The sequence below is a fragment of the Papio anubis genome, chromosome 2 (assembly GCF_008728515.1).
Source record: "Papio anubis isolate 15944 chromosome 2, Panubis1.0, whole genome shotgun sequence".
Taxonomy (NCBI): Eukaryota; Metazoa; Chordata; class Mammalia; order Primates; family Cercopithecidae; genus Papio; species Papio anubis.
In genome coordinates, this window is record NC_044977.1 from 34911420 (window position 1) to 34932373 (window position 20954).

Below are 20954 nucleotides of genomic sequence, written 5' to 3' on the forward strand. Positions count from 1 at the left end.
CATATCCCAGCTTGAGAAAACACATTTGAGAGCACATTGCAGAGGACAGGAATAAATGGATGCGTGGATGACAGTATGTGATGTCTTCAGGGATAAGAGGTGCAGTGGACCTAAAAAGTGAAGAGACCATCAAACCAGGTAAGTGGTGGAAGATGAACTTAGAAAGGTAGACTTTTACCAGACAGTAGAGAGATCCTTTCTGTGCTCAACATTTTAACTTCATTTCATAAAGAGTTTTATAAATAGCAGGGGAGTGGCATACTCAGATAAGAATTTCTGAAAGACATTTTCAATGTAATCCGAGGAATTATCAGAGAGGCTTCTTGAAATAGGTCAGTTGGGAATCTGTTACATTAGATTAGAAGGTCTGCAGATGACTATGCCCTACACAGACAGAAAGGGTGTAATGATATTGATGCTGTTATGATTATAGCAGTTACCACTTTCCCCACTCCTTATGAGCCAGGCATTGTACTAAAGTACTTCAAATACATTATCTTATTTAATCCTGACAATCATATAAAGTAGGTATTATTATGTCAATGTAGTAGCCAATTATTTTCCACTTAGTCCATGTGGAGGGGCTGACCCCACTGCCTTTCCCACCCTACCAGAGGTGGTGATATTAAGGATAAGCATGTGTCCTGGGCTGTCTAACATGCGTATCCTTTTTTTCCCTTGGTTAGCAAATGGTGAGGGACAGGTATATAGCTCATTTTATACATTTGGATTTAGTCCCATGAATTTGGTGGGAATTATCAATAAGAAGATAAATTGTATCTGCTTTTGATAAGAAATGGATGAAAACTGGCTGGAATCATTTGTTAGTTGAGATTAATTCTACAGCCCTGAATTTCCCAATGAATTTTCCTTGAATATTCATCCTGATAAATACTCTGTGAAAAAGTGTTCTGTTTTATGCATTAACTGGGAAAGCATTGTATACTGTATTATCTCAGAACTTAGTAAAGGGACTAGAAATCCTGCAGTCAAGAAATCTATTTAGTTTTGTTTAATCCAGCTTTCTCAAATGTATGTAAAGAAGTTACTCTTTTTACACATGTATTGACTAGTATCTACCACATTTTGGCAAATACAGTTGTAGGCATTTATCTGCCTAACTATAGTTAAACCATTCAAGATTTTAATAGCAGGATAAAAGGCACCCTTGTCTCTAGTATCTCTTGAGGTTGCATTTCTTAGTCTTTTCCCTGAACACTTACAAAGGTGCAGATCACGATCTGAAAACAAAAGAAAATGTTAAGAGCCAGGGGCATGTGTTGGTCAATTTGGATTTACACGTTTCCATACAACAGTATTCTGCTGCCTTCCAGAGACACTAGAATCCATCACCTGACAGCTGTGGAGAGCACAGTTTCTCATTTGGCTTACCACTGTGCCTGAGACTCCCCACAAAAGAGACCCAAACATATTACCTAAGGAAATGAGGGGTCACTGAATGATAATGTGAAGTAGAAGAATTCACATTCTCATCTGCACAGTCACCCAGGAGTCTCATTTTTGAATCTGGAATGTGAAACGAACTTTGAAAATAATTGAAAAAATGCCCAGTATGCCCAGTACAATGCTGGGTGTGGTAAATACAGCAGTCAAAAGATATGACCACTGTTGTGTCATCTGTGTCTTCATAGAGCTTTCTTATTGTAGCTTCAAGTAATGTCTCTAAGAAGCTTTTTTTTAAGTTATAATTTACCTCAAATTCCCTTCCTTATAATATTTAATGAAATGACACATAAAATGCAAGGAAAGTGAGTAAAAGAAGAGCAACATGGCTTCTAAAAGAGAAAAGTGTTTTATAAGACATAAAAGCAGTTTCATGGGGAAGGTCATCAATGGTGGCATTAGTGACTAACATAGGATCTGAAATAATACCAGTAATAATTAAAAACATTTCTTTCTGAGACCTTTCAAATGCTGAGGAACTCTTCTCTCCTCAGGAAACTTCACTGTGTTTTGTTGATGACAAACTGGTGTAATAAAAACAAAGACACACTGAAATGGAATTTTTACAATTGTGATTCTTAAAAAACTTAATATTGGTTTACATACCCAAGCTATCTTATTTTCGCACTGTTTTGCAAACCATTGAAAAGGCTTAACAATCAATCCATGTTAAAATTAGTTCAAAACATGCATGCTCAGAATGAATTACATTGAAAAGACTCTGGAACTCTAAAACGATTTTAGTTTTCTTAATTTTTCATGTAGAAAAACCCACAACTGGTGTTCCTCATTACCTGGTTTAGCAGCTTTTTATCTATAGAAGTGTTGAAAATTATAATAGAAACTTATAGAAGATTATCTTAGAGGTGATGGTGATTTTGAAACTAGACAATGTGTAGGACAGAAAAGACAACAAGCAATATTTCAGGAGCAGATATAAGCTCTGCTGTGAAAGCGTTTACGCATTACTGGGGAAGGTGGGGGTGAAAAGGATAGACTTATGTATACCTGAATACAATCAAGGGCATCATGGAAGGAGAATGAAAACCATCTACATGGCTTATGCCTATTTTACTACTGATATGGTTTGATTCTGTGTCCCCACCCAAATCCCTCTGGAACTGTAATACCCACATGTCAGAGGAGGGGCTTGGTGGGAGGTAATTGAATCATGGGGGTGAATTTTCCTCTTGCTGTTCTCATGATAGTGAGTGAATTCTCACAAGATCTGATGGTTTTAAAGTGTGTCATTTCCTCCCCTCGTGCTCTCTCTCGCTCTCCTGCTCTGCCGCAGCCATGCTTCCTGTTACGCCTGGGGAACTGTGAGTCAATTAAACCTCTTTTCTTCTAAATTACCCAGTCTCCGGTAGTTCTTTATAGCAGTGGGAAAACAAACTAATACAACTATTCACCGTTGTCATCAATATAACATTACCATTCCAGAATGCTCTTGTCCTAGAAGATAAAAGTTACAAATAACTTTATTGTTCATTTAAGAAACTTTCTGGAAGACCCATTGTATTAGGCTGTTTTTGTGTTGCAATAAAGAAATACCTGGGACTGGGTAATTTACAAAGAAAATAATTGGCTCAGAGCTCTGCAGGCTGTGCAAGCATGGCTGTATAAGCATCTGCTTCTGGTAAGGGCCTCAGGAATCTTACAATCATAGCAGAAGGTGAAGGGGGAGCAGGTGTCACAGGAGAGTGGAAGGAAGAAGAGGAAATGCCATACTCCTTTAAACAACTAGATCGTGCAAGAACTCACTATCGTGAGGACAACACCAAGCCATTCCTGCGGGATCTGTCCCTGTGACCCAAACACTCCCCACCAGGCCCTCCATCTCCAACATTGGGGATTAATTTCAACATGAGATTTGGAGGGAGCAAGCATCCAAACTATATCACATGTCAACTCTATAATGGAAAGTATTAAAGACAGTTTGTACCCCAAGATCCTCAGAACTACTCACTTCAAAATACCTGTTTTGCTGTGGTTACCAATCCTTAATGATCACATGAAGCCTCTCTCTGAATTGTAACCAAGTCCTTACATTGAAAGATCCACTCTAAACCAGACTCTAAAATCTCAATAGATATCCCAACTTTTTCCTTTCCCTTCTGAGATGCTACTAGAACTGTCAAGAGACAGTGTCTCTAAAGAGAGACAGTGTCCTCCTTTACCACAGTTGAGTTTTCTTATCAACAGATTGTTTTGGTAATATTTTGGATATTTTTCAGAGCCAGCATTCAACAGTCTTGGGCCCCAGTGAGATCCAATCAAAATGAGGACTCCTTAATTTTCAGTTTTGACTTGGACACAGCCATTCCCTTGTGACCCTTAGAGCCTCCCCCTGAGTGCTGTATGACCTAATTCTGAGCTAAGTCACATTTTGGGTTGAACTTTGGTTTCTTTTCATTGTGCTCTTCCAATGTTAACTTGTTTTTCCTTCTAGGAGTAAAAAACCCTTTTTAGGATTATCTGATTATATTTGAAAAAACTGATATCCTTGGTGGAAATTTGCCTTATTATCAACAACACTAGTATTTGTCTATCTCTGTCTATGATTTAAGTTTTGTTCTTTCCTCTTTCTTAAGATATTTAGAAATAATTATTACCAGCCTTTTTACTGCAGAGGCTCAGGCTGCTAGTGATAGTGTCTGCAGAGAAAATGTCATAGCAGAGCAAAATACTTCTGGAGCAAGGAGTTGATGAAAATAAAATAAATATGGAATGACCAACTTCATAATTCATTCTTATGTCCTTCTTCCTCCCAGGGGAGATGGTTTTCTTCTCATGCTGTCCTAAGGGTAGAAAGGTGAAAACTTGAAACCCTTTCCTAAGGGAATAACAGAAAATGGTGAACAATAGTTGCTGGGGGTGGTACTGGGAAATATCTGTGTCTTAGTCTACTCAGGCTTCCATTAAAAAATATCATACTGGGTGATTTAAATAACAGTACATTATTTCACATGGCTCTGGAGGCTTGGAAGTTCAAGATCAGATTGTCAGCATGTTTGGGTTTTAGTGAGGGCTCTTTTCATGGATTGCAGATGGCAACCTTCTTGCTATATCCTCCAATGGTGGGCTGGGAGAGGGAAGGAAGATCTCTGGTCTCTTATTACAGGGAAGTAATCCAATCATGAGGACCTCACCCTTATGGCTTTATATAAATAGAGTAAGGGAGATTGAAGAATAAGATGGAGAATTTGTATAAGTTACAGTGATTCAGAACTAAAATAAGTAATTTTAGATAACAGATGGTTTGCTTAAAATTTATTGAAGATTTTAGGCATTTAGAAATAAGGAAATATTTCTAAAATTGATTGCACACTTTGCTGCCCTCTTAATTAGAGACAGCCAAACATCTAACCTGTTTTTGATGACTCAAGGTCATCATTATGCACATTGATGATTATTTTGTAAAGCAATGATGCACTCAAGAGCCATCAGGACATACAAGGCTGCTTACTTCTATATGATTTATCCTATACTGCTATGATTCTTGTGTTTGTATCCGCCATTAATTGTCTTTCATATTGCAGGCATTCTATACACAATAACTTTTTTCATTTTTATACTATCAATGTATAGTGTATTGATTTAAGTAGGTCCTCTCCCTAATAAAATTATGTTGCTTATAGTCTGCTGTGGTCTTGGAACCCATAAAGACAAGGTGTTAGAAGTGTATATAAAGTGAGAGTGATTAAGTTCTGATTGGGTAATGTATTAGTCAGGGTTCTCTGACTGGGTAGTGTATTAGAGGGACAGAACTAATAGAAGATATATATATATATATATTTAATAAACTCCCATATACATATGGGAGTTAGATGTAGAAGATGTAGAACTTGTATAAGTTTCAGTGATTCAGAACTAAAATAAGTGATAAAGCTCCAAAATGATCCATATATATGGGAGTTTATTAAGTATTAACTTATATGATCACTAGGTCTCATAATAGGTTGTCTGCAACCTTGAGGAGCAAGGAGAACCAGTCCAAGTCTCAAAACTGAAGAACTTGGAGTCCAATGTTCCAGGGCAGGAAGCATGCAGCATGGGAGAAAGATGTAGGCTGGGAGGCTAGGCCAGTCTCACCTTTTCACGTTTTTCTGTCTACTTTATATTCGCTGGTAGCTGATGAGATGGTGCTCACCAGATTAAGGGTGGGTCTGCCTTTCCCAGCACACTCACTCAAATGTTACTCCCCTTTGGCAACACCCTTACAGACACACCAGGATCAACACTTTGTGTCCTTCAATCCAATCAAGTTGATACTCGGTATTAACCATCACAGGTAGGTAGATAAATGAGTGCCCTAGCTCACAGGATTTGGTGACTCTGACTTTGGCTACTCTTCTTACCCCTGTGCACACCAATCTTGTTTCAATTAGGTGAAAATTAACTGATAGCATGCTCCTGATAAGTGAGGTGCTATTGAAACAGGAAGAGACAAATTGCACTGTGATTATCCATTTATTAGCAACATCATGGCCATCCTGTAAAGGTGAACAGCTGCCTGCTGCTCCATGCACAGTTTCATGTACCAACTTGGAGATGAGCCTAGTATCCCTTTCCTTGGACCATTAGCCCAAGTTTTCATTTTAGTCTGTGATTTTTTTGTTGTTGTTATTTTAATGATACAAATGATGGTGGCAAATGCATTAATTTGACACCATTATTAAACCTCAATAACAATTTCTCCTTTTTTGAGTCATTTCCCAGTCGCCAGAGTATTTTCCTAGGTATATTTTTCTTGATTCACACCACCACCTTCTGTGGCAGAACTGCCCACAACCCACAACCTGGCATTCAGTCAGGGTCATTTATTTTCCTAGAGGCTGTACAGGTTCTCTCTTAAGCTCAATGTCTCTGAGATCTTTTGTGTCAATGAGGCAGCCATAAAAAACAGCTGTAGCAATTGTCCTACTCAGATGTAACAGATATGCTAATTAAAAAACTGAGGAAAAGGCACACATTTTGAAAGCCTCCATCAAAAATAAACAGCTAACAAAATAAAAAAAAACTTGCTGTACATGCTTGTTTAGAAGCCTCTGGGGAATTCTCAATGAATGTATGTCTATCTCATAGAAGCCTAGCTGCATTCTTCAGTAATATTTTAAATAGTCTCAGCCTAAATGTCCTCCGCAAAAGAAACAATTGTAAGAAGGAAAGCCATTTCTACTTCGGTGTATTTTTCAATTAAAACTCTGAGCCTTCACTTCTGTAATGCAGTGCATCCATTTAGTGCGTGTCTGCTCTCTCTTTTGTGAAGGAATGTTTCTTTTATTATTTTTAAAATCAGTACAAGGGAGAATCAAAGAGGAGTTGTGGATCTTGCTCTAAGATGGTGTATTACTCTGTTTTCACACTGCTAATAAAAACCTACCTGAGACTGGGCAACTTACAAAACAAAGAGATTTAATGGATACAGTTCCAAGTGGCTGTGGAGGCCTCACAATCATGGAAAAAGGTGAAAGGCACATCTCACATGACAGCAGACAAGAGAAGAGAGCTTGTGCAGGGAAACTCCTCTTTATAAAACCATCAGCTCTCATGAGACTTATTAATGATTATGAGAACAGCACAGGAAAGACTTGCCCCCATGATTCAATTACCTCCTACTGGGTCCCTCTCACAACATATAGGAATTCAAGATGAGATTTGGGTAGGGACACAGCCAAACCATATCAGTCTGCCCTGGACCCTCCCAAATCTCATGTCTTCACATTTCAAAACCAATCATGCCTTCCCAACAGTCTCCTAAAGTCTTAACTCATTTCAGAATTAACTCAAAAGTCCATAGTCCAAAGTCTTGTCTGAGACAAGGCAAGTTCCTTCTGCTTATGAGACTGTAAAATGAAAAGCAAGTTAGTTATTTCCTAGATACAATGCGGGTACAGGTGTTGGGTAAATACAACCATTCTAAGTGGGAGAAATTGGTCAAAACAAAGGGGCTACAGGATGCATGCAAGTTCAGAATCCAGTGCGGCAGTCAAATCTTAAAGCTCCAAAATGATCTTTGACTCCATGTCTCACATCCGGGTCATACTGATGCAAGAGGTAGGTTCCCATAGTTTTGGGCAGCTCTGCCCTTGTGACTATGCAGGGTATAGTGACCCTCCTGGCTGCCTTCACGGGCTGGCATTGAATGTCTGTGGCTTTTCCAGGTGCATGGTGCAAGCTGTCGGTAGAGCTACCATTCTGGGGTCTGGAGGACAGTGGCCCTCTTCTCACAGCACCACCAGGTGGTGCTCCAGTAGGGACTTTGTGTAGGGGCTCTGACCCCCACATTTCCCTTCCTCACTGCCCTAGCAGAGGTTCTCCCTAAGGGCCCCCCACTGCAGCAAAATTCTGCCTGGGCATCCAGGCGTTTCTATACATCTCTGAAATCTTGGCAGAGGTTCCCAAACCTAAATTCTTGAATTCTGTGCATCCACAGGCTCAACACCACTTTGTAGCTGCCAAGGCTTGGGGCTTCCACCCTCTGAAACAGCAGCCCAAGCTGTACCTTGGCCCCTTTTAGTCATGGCTGGAGTGGCTGGGACACAGGGCACTAAGTCCCTAGACTTCACACAGCAGAGGGACCCTGGGCCCGGCCCATGAAACCATTTTTTTTCTCCTAAATCTCCAGACTCATGAGGGGAGGGGCTGCCACAAAGGTCTCTGACATGCCCTGGAGACATTTTTCCCTTTGTCTTGGTGATTAATATTTGGCTCCTCATTACTTATGCAAATTTCTGCAGCTGGCTTGAATTTCTCCTCAGAAAATGGGATTTTCTTTTCTATTGCATTGTCAAGCTGCAAATTTTCCAAACTTTTATGCTGTTTCCCTTTTAAAACTGAATGCCTTTAACAGCACCCAAGTCACCTCTTGAATGCTTTGCTTGGAAATTTCTTCTGCCAGATACCCGAAATCATCTCTCTCAAGTTCAAATTCCACAAATCTCTAGGGCAGGGATAAAATGCCACCAGCTTCTTTGCCAAAACATAACAAGAGTCACATTTGCTCCAGTTCCCAACAAGTTCCTCATCTCCATCTGAGACCACCTCAGCCTGGATTTCATTGTCCATATCATTATCAGCATTTTACTCAAAGCCATTCAACAAGTTTCTAGGGAGTTCCTAACTTTCCCACATTTTCCTGTCTTCTTCTGAGCCCTCCAGCTGTTCCAACCTCTGCGTGTTACCCAGTTCCAAAGTCGCTTCCACATTATCAGGTGTCTTTTTGGACGTGCCCCACTCTACTGGTACTATTTACTGTATAAGTCTGCTTTCACGTTGCTGATAAAGATACACCCGAGACTGGGCAATTTACAAAAGGAAGAAGTTTAATGGCCTTACAATTCCATGTGGCTGGGGAGGCCTCACAATCATGGAGGAAGGTGAAAGGCATATCTCACAAGGTGGTAGACAAGAGAAGAGAACTCGTGCAGGGAAACTTTCTAAAACCATTGGATCTCGCAAGACTTATTCACTGTCATAAGAACAGCACAGAAAGACTTGCCCTCGTGATTCAATTACCTCCCACAGGAACCTCCCACAACATGTGGGAATTGAAGATGAGATTTGGGTGGGGACATTGCCAAATCATATTTCATGGCTTGCCCTGTTCGAAATCCCATCCATCTGAAGTAGCTCTACAGAGTCAACATATTTCTTGAGCTCCTACTATGGTCTGGACACTGTTATAGGTGCTGGATCTTCAGCAGCGAATGAGAGAGAGAAAGCATGGTGGCTGGAAAGGCTAACAGATTATCGTAACCTGTGATAGGGTCAGGATATGCTACCCCAAAATATGGTACTTTGGCAGTTGAGAAAGCAGCAGAAGCAGGAAAGTCACTTTCGCCTTCCTTTCTGCCCTTCTCCTTTGAAGCAGGTTACGAAACATAGGACGTATTTTCTTTTCTTTTTGTTTTTTTTTTTTTTTGAGACGGAGTCTCGCTCTGTCACCCAGGCTGGAGTGCAGTGGCGCGATCTCCGCTCACTGCAAGCTCCGCCTCCTGGGTTCACGCCATTCTCCTGCCTCAGCCTCCCAAGTAGCTGGAACTACAGGTGCCCACCACCACGCCTGGCTACTTTTTTTTTTGTATTTTTAGTAGAGATGGGGTTTCGCTGTGTTAGCCAGGATGGTCTTGATCTGGGAAGTATTTTCTGAATTTCCCTAAGCAAAACAAAAATCCTTATGTGAACAGTTCCCTCCCTATATTTGAAGGAAATGAACCGGAGACACAGGGACACAGGAAAGAATCTGAACAAATAGGCTTTGTTAAGTTTCTCCCAGTTTATCACCATTAGATCATATTCCCTTTGTCCAATAATAGTTCTCCCAAACTGTCCGTTCTTCATCAAACCTAGCACAACAAAAACAAAGGTTTACTCATTTCTTTGGGTCTTTTTTTCTTACAAAGGTTCTCATGTAAAACTTACGTCAAATAAATTTGTGTGCTTTTATTTTTATTTTATTGAGACAGACTCTGACTTTGTGCAGGGGAGTGATCTTGGCTCACTGCAACCTCTGCCTCCCGGCTTCAAGCAATTCTGCTGCCTCAGCCACCTGAGTAGCTAGGATTACAAGTGTGTGCCACCACCACTGGCTAATTTTTTGTATTTTTAGAAGAGACAGGGTTTTGCCATGTTGGCCAGGCTGGTCTCGAACTCCCAACCTCAGGTGATCCACCTTCCTCGGCCTCCCAAAGCGCTGGGATTACAGGGGTGAGCTACCGTGCCCAGCCTGTGTGCTTTTATTAATCTGTCTTTTGTTATAGGGGCCTTAGGCATGAACATAGGATAGTTGAGGAAAAGATTTTTCTCCTCCCCTACCCCTATATTGCATAGATAAGTATAAAGATACATTTAGTCATGTGGTAACATTTACAGGCAGGACACCCCAGAATCAAAACATCTTGTTGCTTTTTTTTTTTTTTTTGTCTCCAATTTTACATTGGTATATGAGAGAGAGCCTAGGAGAAGGAAAAGATTCAGATTTTATTGGCATCATATTTTTATGGGCATCAGGGCTTATTTCTTTCTCCTTGAGGATATGCACCAATAAATTTTAAAATGTAGTTTAACTGTGGATTTTGAGATGGGGCTAGGCTGTGGTGGAAAGATCATTAGGGTCAGCGGAGAAGAGTAGAGTTCCAGATTTGGAAGAGTAAATGATTTTGGCCCAAGACCACAGGCTTTGGGATCAGACAGATTCTATTTGTATCCAGGCTTTCTGACTTCCTAGCTGGATGACCACATTTCTTAAACATTCTGAATTTTGATTTCCTCATCTGCAAAACAAGTATTGGTAGAATTTATAATTCTATTAAGTATAAATTAAATGAGATTTCTACAAATAGGTCTAGTACTTAAGTGCTATATTAGTACAATAAATATTAGAGTGGTTTTTTTCTTTTTCTTTTTCTTTTTTTTTTTTTTTTTTTTGAGATGGAGTCTTGCTCTGTCACCCAGGCTGGAGCGCAGTGGCGTGATCTCGGCTCACTGCAACCTCCACCTCCCAAGTTCAAGTTATTCTCGTGGCTCAGCTTCCCAAGTACCTGGGATTACAGGCGTGTGGGACCACACCTGGCTAATTTCTGTATTTTTAGTAGAGACAAAGTTTCACCCACCATTATGGCCAAGCTGGTCTCAAACTTCTTACCTCAAGTGATTTGCTACCTCGGCCTCCCAAAGTGCTGGGATTACAGGCATGAGCCACTGCACTCAGCCTAGTTAATTTTTTGGTTATTAACTAGCTGGGTGATTGTGTGTGTGTGTGAGTGTGCACGTGCATGCATGTGTCAACTTTCAAATTCTCTGGGCATTAAGAGGTAGGCTAGATAATATACTGTCTAATTTCCTTCCAGCATTATTATTCTGTGACTATGGCAGTATAACCTATTATTTACAGAAAGGAGTCATCTGTTATATAAGTCAAGTGGCTTAGGGGTGCAGTCTCAGAATTGATCTGTACCTTGAAAATCCATGTAAATTTGTGCTTTTAGGTTGAGTAAAGATTAGAGGAAGTACAGTATATATTGTTAAGCAATACTTTTTTTTTGATTATGATAAAATTCTGTGCTGGAATTACTCTGTTGTGATTGTTCCTTCTATGTAAAGTGTATGTAAAAGTGGTAAAAATTTAGTGTTCTCAACCGGGATATGAAAATACATATTATATTTCTCATTATTAAACTGAAGCCACATGATTTAGAATACAGAAAAGATAAGTGTAAGTAACACCATGGATTGGACTACTTAAAAATTTTAAATGGTTATAAATAATGGATGGATATATTGTACTTAAGCTTAAGCCAAGAGGGTGCTCACTCAGTGGTTTAAGGCATCAATACTCTAACAGTATTTATTAGGAATAAAAAAGTTCCTCTCACCCTCTTGCTTTACAATATAATCCATGAAAAATCAAGTGATTCTTTTAAGAGAGATGGAAGCACTTATGAAACATTGTAGAGTTATGTGCATAACTATTTTGAAGCAAACACAGAGTAAAATGATAGGAAATACATTGATGTGTAATTCCAGGGGCAATCCTGAAGCAAGGATTCAAAGAAGCATGAGTGGAGAGGGGTAGAAGGAAAGGGGGTAATTCATTTGCTTCTCCCTTTTCCTGGCTGGTTATGCCTGACTAAGAGGAGCTGAGCATGCTCACAGTAATGAGTAAGGAATGGGACTGTGTCAATTAACATTAGAGCAGTGGTCCTCAATATTTTATGCATTCAGCATTGAGAAAGGGAAGGATGCTACAGAGATGTTCTGAATCTGGCTTGTACCGGTTCCTGAGAGCAGATGGTTAAATTTTCAGGAATCTTGTGAGTCAGTTATTAAACAGTCATTATTAAAAAATAGGATGGGTACAGAAGCTCATGCCTGCAGTGCCAGCACTTTGGGAGGCTAAGGCAGGAGTATTGCTTTGATGACAGGAGTTTGAGACCAGCCTGGGCAACATAGTGAGACCCTGTCTCTACAAAAACAAAAATAAAATAAAATAACTTACATTCATATACACTTAAATAAATAATATTAAAACAAAGGCAATACATACTCAAAGCTCATCATTTCTTAATTTTTTACTACATTTTACTTTATGCTATTATTTATATCTACTGTTGCTATAGGTGGTGGAAATACTGCAAAATAGCATGCTACTGCTCCTCTCCTTCCAACTCTTCATTCAGTGGCATTATACTGGCAGCTTGAAATTGACCATGGTAGAAGTATTAAAGCCACAGAAATTGGCAAATGCTACAAATCAGGACTTTCTTTTGCTTTTTTTCTATAGAGCTGGTTGATAAACATTTACTAGCACACCACTGAATATGAATAAGAGTGGAGTTTTAAATTTGACTGAACTGAGTTTAGAAAAAAATGCTTATCAGAAATTCAAATATACACAAAATAGAAATAATTTCATTAATGATACCTATGTACTGTTTCCTCAACTTCAATACTCATTAACGTTTTGCCAATCTTGCTTAATCTGTTGCTCCCACTGGTTTTTTGAAGTATTGTAAACTGAACTTCAAATATTTTCTAATTTTTATCTTAAAATACTTAAGCACACATCTCTAATGCTTTGGCACTTAAAAAAGATATAACCACAGTTTCATTATTATACCAAATAACATTAACACTAATTTCATGATATTCTTTCATACTAGTCCATGTTCAAATGCCCTGATTGTTTCAAAGTGTCTTCTTAGAATTGGTTTGTTTGAATCAGGAGCCAAACATGTGAACTGGTCTTTTTAATAACTGAAAGAGGCTAGAAAGTTATAAGATCTGTCTGTGATGTCATTAAAGAGCAGGAAAGGCAGATTTGACAGAATCTAGTTCAAAGTAAGGATTAGAGAAAAATAAAACTGTTTCATGTTTATGGCCTACTGAGATCAGACTCTTCAATAAGCTGGCTATACAAAGAAGAACACAACATGTTCTATGCCCTAAAAAGTTCACAGTCTAGGGCAGTAGTGGCACTTAACTTTTTTGGGGTCATGGACCCCTTTGAGTGTGGATGAAAACTGCCTGCATGTGCACACCCACACTTGCACACAGAATTTTGCATGCAATGTGAGTTCTGAAACCCACAAAATTCATCCTGAGGCCAATACAACCAGAGTTAAGACCCAGGATTTGGAGGAAAAGCAGGTGTGTAAATAATTACCATCCAAAGCAATATTGTTAGAGCCAAACATACATCCAGACAGTGGCTAATTTTGCCCAGTAACAGGGAAAATGACATTGAAAATGGTGTTGGACATTTTGCTTAAGAGATTTTCAATCAGCGATGGTGATTAGGGCTGCATGCCAAAGATGGGTGTGAGAAGAGATATTGGTAAGAGGTCAAGAGCCACATGAAGAAATTTGTTTTAATTTGCTCCAATTTTTGCAGGGCTTTAAACTGGGCAATGATATGATCAGATTTTCATAGGAGAAAGTTCAATGGAGCAACAGTAAATGGCAAGGAATTTCAAGTGGAGAGACTGGACAGAATGAGGCCTGGCAGCAGCTATTATAATAGTCAAAGTAAAGGATGACAGGGCCTGGACTATGGCATAATCAATGAGGTCAGAGAAGAGGGAAGGATTTTAGGAGGTATATAGGAGGTGAAATGGTATGGTGCATTCATGTAGATGGTAAAGGAAAAAGAGAAATCCATGAGAGTAAAATGTCCTAGCTTTTAAGGCATGGTAGAGAAGAAATGCCATTTACTAAAACTAAAGAATATAGGATGCATAGCAGTGGCCAAGGAGGGAAAGGGGACAGAAAAAGGCTGTGGGTTTTGGGCATGTTGAGTTTGAGGCATCTGTGGAACATACAGGAAGGAATTCCCAGGAGGAGCTAGAAAGCAGAGTCCCTCTAAGAACTGATTCAATACATTAGATGCAGCCAAGTCTAGTTTGGTGTCATTTATAGTTTAAAGTCATTTATGGTCAGAGATAGATCACAATTCAATTCAGAATGCAGTGAACCTTTAGGAATTCTCTATAGCCAAAATTTTATCCTCCAAAACTTTACTCAAAAAAACAGCTAGATTCAAAAATTTCTCCCTCTCTCTGGTCTGATCTCATCTCCAATCTGAGATCTTTCCATACAAATATGATCATATCTCTTTCCTACTTAAAATCTTTTAATAGCTTCTCATTACCCCAGGACAAAGCTCAAACTTTCTTTATCCTCTTCCACTTATCATTATTACTGTTTTTCAATGTGGATGTTAATTCTTCCTAGGACTGTTCCTAACACCTGAGGGCCAGGTCTCAGTGAAGTAGAAAGTATTGTAATCAACTTCTTACTTATTTACATTCCTTTCTACTAAGCACCTTATTTCTGGGTGCTAAGCACCTCATCATTTACTGATTTAGACGATAGTGCTGTGGAGTGGAATTGAAGGCCTACTGTGTGCCAGGCAGTTTGACAGGGGTTGAAGCTACAATGGTGAGAGAATTGAAGTACATATAAGCTCCAAATTACCTTGCTACAATTTTGTATGTTGTCTTAGAAAGATTATAGTGCTAAACATAGGTTTTAGGCTTACGATACTCATGCTCCTGACAGTTTCTCATGGGTTGACTGTACCATTCTTTTTGACTGTAAAATTGCCTCTGTTCACTCCCAACAAGACTACATTTTTAATTTGTCAGCAATATGATATTCTTATCAAAGAATGAGAAATGGGGCTCTAAATCAAGCATCTAAGATGAAGGTGAGAAAGAAAGCATAGAAACTGGGTGAGAAAAAAACAATGTGTAATTTTTACATTGGAAAGGCTGGGCGTGAAATGAGCAAAAGAACAGGCCAATCAAGTCATGTGAAATTCTGTGCTGTGCTGTGTAAACACATCATGAGAAAAGTGCTAATCTAATGCTAGGCATACTATGAAAATCTGTCAGTTCAAAACTATGCTCCATCTTCAAGAGACTAGAGCTTTGCATTTCTTGGAAGCATTGATCAGTGTAAGTGCAAGTCGATCAAGGCTTTTGCATTTGCATTCAAATGTTAATCAATCACAATTTATTAAAAATTTAAGGCAACAGTGAGAATGGAAAAAAGTGTATAAGTCTGTGCTTATGAAAAAAGTCAAGTTGAGATCCATTTTGAAATGACTTGAGAATTGCATAATGTGTGAAATGTCAGAGAGCCATCTGGACAACAGACACTGGTCATGGTAATGATGAGCCGGGGTTTGGGGTGGGACAAATGAACATTTATTGACAAATCTCTGCTTTGCAAGATGAGAAACAAAGTGTCTCCATGATGTCTGGCCGTGTAACAGTGCATCCCAGCTTTCCATTAATCATTCCACAAATAGATATAGTAATAATTATTATCATTTAAATGTTTTAGTAATGCCATTTAAAAGATATATTTCTTTTATTGTGGTAACGAACATATAAGATAAAATTTATCATTTTAACCATTTTTATATGTGCAGATGTGACATTAAGTATATTCACATTGTTCTGCTACCATCACCACTATCCATCTTCAGAATTCTTACATCTTCCTGAACTGAAACTTCATATTACTACACAATAACTTTCTAATTGCCCATTCCTTCCAGTCCCTGGAAACCACTATTTAACTAGCCATCTCAGGTAAACAGAATAATACAAAATTTGTCCTTTGGTAACTGGCTTATTTCATTTAGCATAATTTCTTCAAGTTTTATTTATATTGTAGCATGTATCAAAATTTCTTTTTGTTAAGGCTGAATACTATTCCACTGTACATATTTGCTACATTTTATTTATCTATTTATTCATCGATAGACATTTGGGTTACTTCCACCTTTTGGCTGTTGTGAATAATACTGCTAAGAACATAGGTATACAAATATTTGCTCAAGTCTCCATGTTTACTTCTTTTGGGTGTATATCTAGTAGTGGAATTGTTGGATCACATGATAATTCTATGTTTAATATTTTAAGGAACTGCCATGCTGTTTTCCACATGGGCTACTCTATTTTACATTCCCATTAGCAATGCACGAGCGTTCCAAAAAAGATATTTTAAAAACTGAAAGTTAACAGTAAAACCACTGCAAAATATTGGGAAGGAGAGCTAGGTTACAAAAACCTAAGTGGAAGAAAGTTAACTTGTTTCATTCTTACCTTTTTATTTATCTAAACCAGAAGAGCTTCTCAAGTGATGAGTACTGAATGATTTTTCAGATATGTCCTTCTATGGATCCCCTATGTTTTGTGGAAGGTATGAGTGTGGTATGGAAGGTGGGCTCTGAGGTGAGGGGATCAGGCAGGGACTGGGGCTTACAGCTTGCAGCCTGGAGCAGCCTCCCCCATATACCCAAGTGTGCCTTACAAATACTTTCATTTTCCATATGGGCTAATATATGAAAAAGGCTAGGAAATGCTGCTCTAAACTATAGGGGCAAAGTTAGGATTAAAATCTGTAAGAGATGCAAAAGCATAAAATATTTATTCAACAGAAAAATCTAATGAATGGTTACTCTGTTCTAGGATCTAGGTCTGACTGGGGATAGCTGGCAGATACTGTGGGGTAAATAAGATAAATAATTATACTTTCAAAAAGCTTGGTTTCTTGAAGCTTCACCTTCAAGGACAAGCAAATAAGCAGTTACAGTACAGCATGGAAAGTAATTCATTGGGGGAAGGGGAACCACAAAGTGTTGTATATAGCCACCAGCCCTCACCTATTTCGATCTTGAGATTGAAAGACAGAGCTCTCTGAACTCTTCTCATTTTCACTGTTACAAGAAGCCAAATGGAATATCTGTTTCTCATTTTGTGGGATGTGGATGTTCAGGGTACCTTAGGCATGTCAGGAAAGAAATAAACTGCCTGGACTGAGTAGAGCTGCTTATTTAAATTTTTAGTAGTGTTTGATGGACAAAGTGTCAGGATTTATAAAAAGCATTTGCATTATAATTGAGAAAAGAATTATGAAAACTCAAGGAAGCCATCCCTGAGAACTTCTCATGTCTGAACTCCAGGCTGAGTTGGGCTCTGGTTCTCCGTGCTCTCAGCACCCTAGGTTCATTTCTTACAGAAGCACTTATCACCCCGTACTGTCATTGTCTGGTTACTTACTGTGTCAGTCTGTTTTGTGCTGTTATAACAGAATACCTGAGACTGGGTAATTTATATAGAACAGAAAATTATTTTCTCACAGGTCTGGAGCCTGATAAGTTCAAGATCAAGGCACCAACAACTGGTGTCTGGTGAGGGCCTTCTTGCTGCGTCCTCCCACAGCAGAAAGCAAAAGGGCAAGAAAGCAAGTTAGCTGAACACCTTCTGAAGTCTCTTTTATAAGGGCTTTGATCTATTCATGATGGAGAAGCCCTCACCACCTAAACACCTCCCAAAAGGCCAACTTCCCAACACTGTTGCATTGGAAATTAAACTTCCAACACATGAATTTTGGAGGACATATTCTGACCACAGCACATACCTAAATCTCCCACTTCACTCTATGTGTAATGGAGGCAGGGATCCTACTCAGAAATATTTCTGGGAATAAGTAAGTGGAGCAGTAAGACAGCTATAAAACAACTGGGACCATTTATATGAAGCAGCCAAGATACTCACAATAACTTGGAGAAACGGCTCTGGAAAAGTAGACATTAAGTCTCCATTGTTGCATTGTTGGGGCTTCTGACAGCTGTGGCATGGTGGCATGGTACTACCACAGTTCTTCTACTCTAACACTTTCCAAAATACTCTTTTAGGTTTTTTTCCCTAAATTCTCCCTCTTTCCTTTTTCCCAAATAATCAATAGATGATTAAATGTCTATGTGAATTGCAACTGAGTTCATTTTGTTATTGTATTTTTTGTTAAATGGGTATAAGAAAACAAGACCTAGAAATACTGCCATACTTTATCTGGAGTCATCTTAGAAGATTATTATTATCAGCATAATTATCTACTTTCCATACAATTTGATTGTTCATATTACACATATTTTTGACTTGAGGTAGAAGGATGACAAAAGGGTCTCATTTAACCTTTTCTGTTTTTAAATAGAAGCAAGATTATTTCTAAAAAGTCAATAAAGGATATCCCAGAGGAATTGAGGAAAAATGAGATGAGGACTTCGATAAAGCATACTTTGGTGACAAACATTTTGATATAAAATTTTGTAAAAGCACACACACATCCTGATGAGAAGAGGATGAGTAATTTCTTTTTAATTCAGAGCAAGTGTTCTGATCTGGCTGAAATTCTGGGAAGTGCTGGAAATCCCCAAAGCAAAGTGCCAGATGCCATTTCTGGATCCTGGATACGTGGGCTTGGTTGCTAAGATGATGATGCCTCCTCCCCTTCACCACACTCAGCTGACGCCTGAGCGACAGGGAGTTGATGTACGCAGAGCAGGGATCTAACAATGTCAACTGTGCTGACATCATCCTAGCTGTGCAGGGCTGATGGGAATTCAGAATATCAAACATCATATCAAGGGCAGTGAGCAGGTGTGACTCATTTCCCTGGAGAAGCGGGAGAGAGGAAGGGAGAGGGCAGGATTATCTCACACTGACACACACATAGCCTTTAGACTGAGCTATTTGTGTGGCTTATTTAAAAGCAGCAAAACAATGTTCTGTCTCTCTCTTCATTTTTCTACCGGAAACACTTTATATTCTAGTCCTATGTGTCTCAGCATAGAATTGAGCCTTTCAACATCATAGTATATTAAAATACACATGATTTAGGATCATTACTTTTTATGTTACATAAACCCGACTAGGAGAACAATTCAAACAAAGAAATTTTATGTTCTTTATTTTCTCTTCAGGTATCATCTACTGAACTGGTCAGATGTAACTGAATTGAAAAGGAGCTGAACAAAAGAGCCTGGTATAGGTCTGATGAGACTGCTTTGGTATTACCAAATAAATATAGCATTTCTGTATTCTAGCAGAGTATATTGCTTGGTACGAGAGAAGGGGTGCATGATAAATGCTCAATAATTCCTCCTTGGGTGAATAATACAAAAACCCTGTACATTTGTAAGAATGAGCATTAATATATAGATTCTCCTGTATTTTATGGAATTGATTATTTATCAATTGACTTTAAGGGATAATGGGTAAAAGACTGGATACAATAACAATTGTGATGTTAGTGAAGTTACTGATTTCATAAGTCTCTTATCCATTGAAACATCTTATTAGAATGATTAGGCTAGGACAATTAAATCAGAAAGGAGTGTACATCAAAACAGTAAACAAAACAAAACAAAACCCTTCTGCTTCCAAAGACTTAGTGTTTAATAGCAATGAAAGAGGTACAGTGAACTGACATGCTTGTATTCTCTCCAAAATGACCCCAACGTGTCTTGTCACTCTGAGAAGTACTAATTTATCTATGTCTTGTGTCAGCCATAACACAAGGAACAAAAGGACAAAAATTGTTGTTACCCTGTACTCAGTGCTAAAAAGTACCTCTTATACTTCAATTTACTCTGCATGCTTAGTAAAATGGCATATGTATGACAGATTGTGAAGCATATTGGAATCTATGTGTATTGGTTGTTATTGGTATAGCTTGAACAGCACAGAAACAGAAAGGTGTGTTTCAGATCAATCTATAGGATACTACTTGTACAATACAGATGGTGTTGGATGAAATAGGAGGGAAGAACATGAAAAGAGAGGGGTGACTATAGAATTATATGTGGAATGACATAAAGAACTCCAAGTTCTTGCTATGAGATAATAAGTAAGTTGATAAGAGAGATGAAAGGATGTTAGAATGTTCCTAGAAGGCATCTTAAATTTTGAAGGCAGATGTTGAGATATGTAGAACAAATTTTCATTTCATTTTCTTTGCTTTGAAATTACGTGGTAAGGAATTATTCTATCTCTCTGTCTTCAGTCACAATTCCTAATACAGAGAGATTGAGATTCACACAATGTTTAATGGTGATGTTTGATTGATGATAATGGTGATGATGATGATGTTGACGAAAGTGATAATCTGTAGATCCTAGACTAGTGATCCTCAAACTGGCTTTTAGAGTCCTCTAGAATATTTCAGGGGAATATGTATGTGTACCTGAAGAGTTGCCATCATAATAGTCCCTGGGTCATGACTGCTATAAAAGTCCCCTCATATTTTCTTCTTTCACTTCCAGAAGGACCTGCCCAAAAGTTGTTATGGGTCCCTTTTGAGATGACTTATTTGACATGATATGCTGCTACAGGACTCTCTAGGAAGGAAGTAGAAAGGATAAAGAGGCATGAACTAATTTTTCTTGAGACAGATTATTACTTTGGTTGAGAGTATGTGGTTAGCACTGTTTTATTAACCCATAGAGAGAAAATATCATCCCTTATCACCAATGGAGAGAACAACACTGCCGCTTTCTCCCTTTGGGGGTCAACCTGACTACCCAGCCTGAGATACAAAGGAATAATTTAGAAGCTATGTGGGGATGATTTTCATAACTGTTTGGTAAATTATTCTTCTGATATTTTGTTTGGGGATGACTGGGAGTCATGCCT

At 38.7% G+C, this 20954-nt stretch overlaps 1 long non-coding RNA gene across 4 annotated transcripts in view; it reads left to right on the top strand.

Annotated features, from left to right (window-relative positions):
- LOC110742522 overlaps positions 1-20954 on the top strand; it is a 114036-nt gene that overhangs the window by 70320 nt on the left and 22762 nt on the right. For 2 of the 4 annotated variants that reach the window (XR_002520282.2, XR_002520285.2), the window contains 2 exons: positions 18475-18920; positions 19244-19311. The exons of 1 other annotated variant lie outside the window; for it this stretch is intronic. This is a non-coding gene — a long non-coding RNA (uncharacterized LOC110742522). The remainder of the gene's footprint in view (positions 1-18474; positions 18921-19243; positions 19312-20954) is intronic. One more of the 4 variants, XR_002520283.2, reaches the window with a different exon arrangement.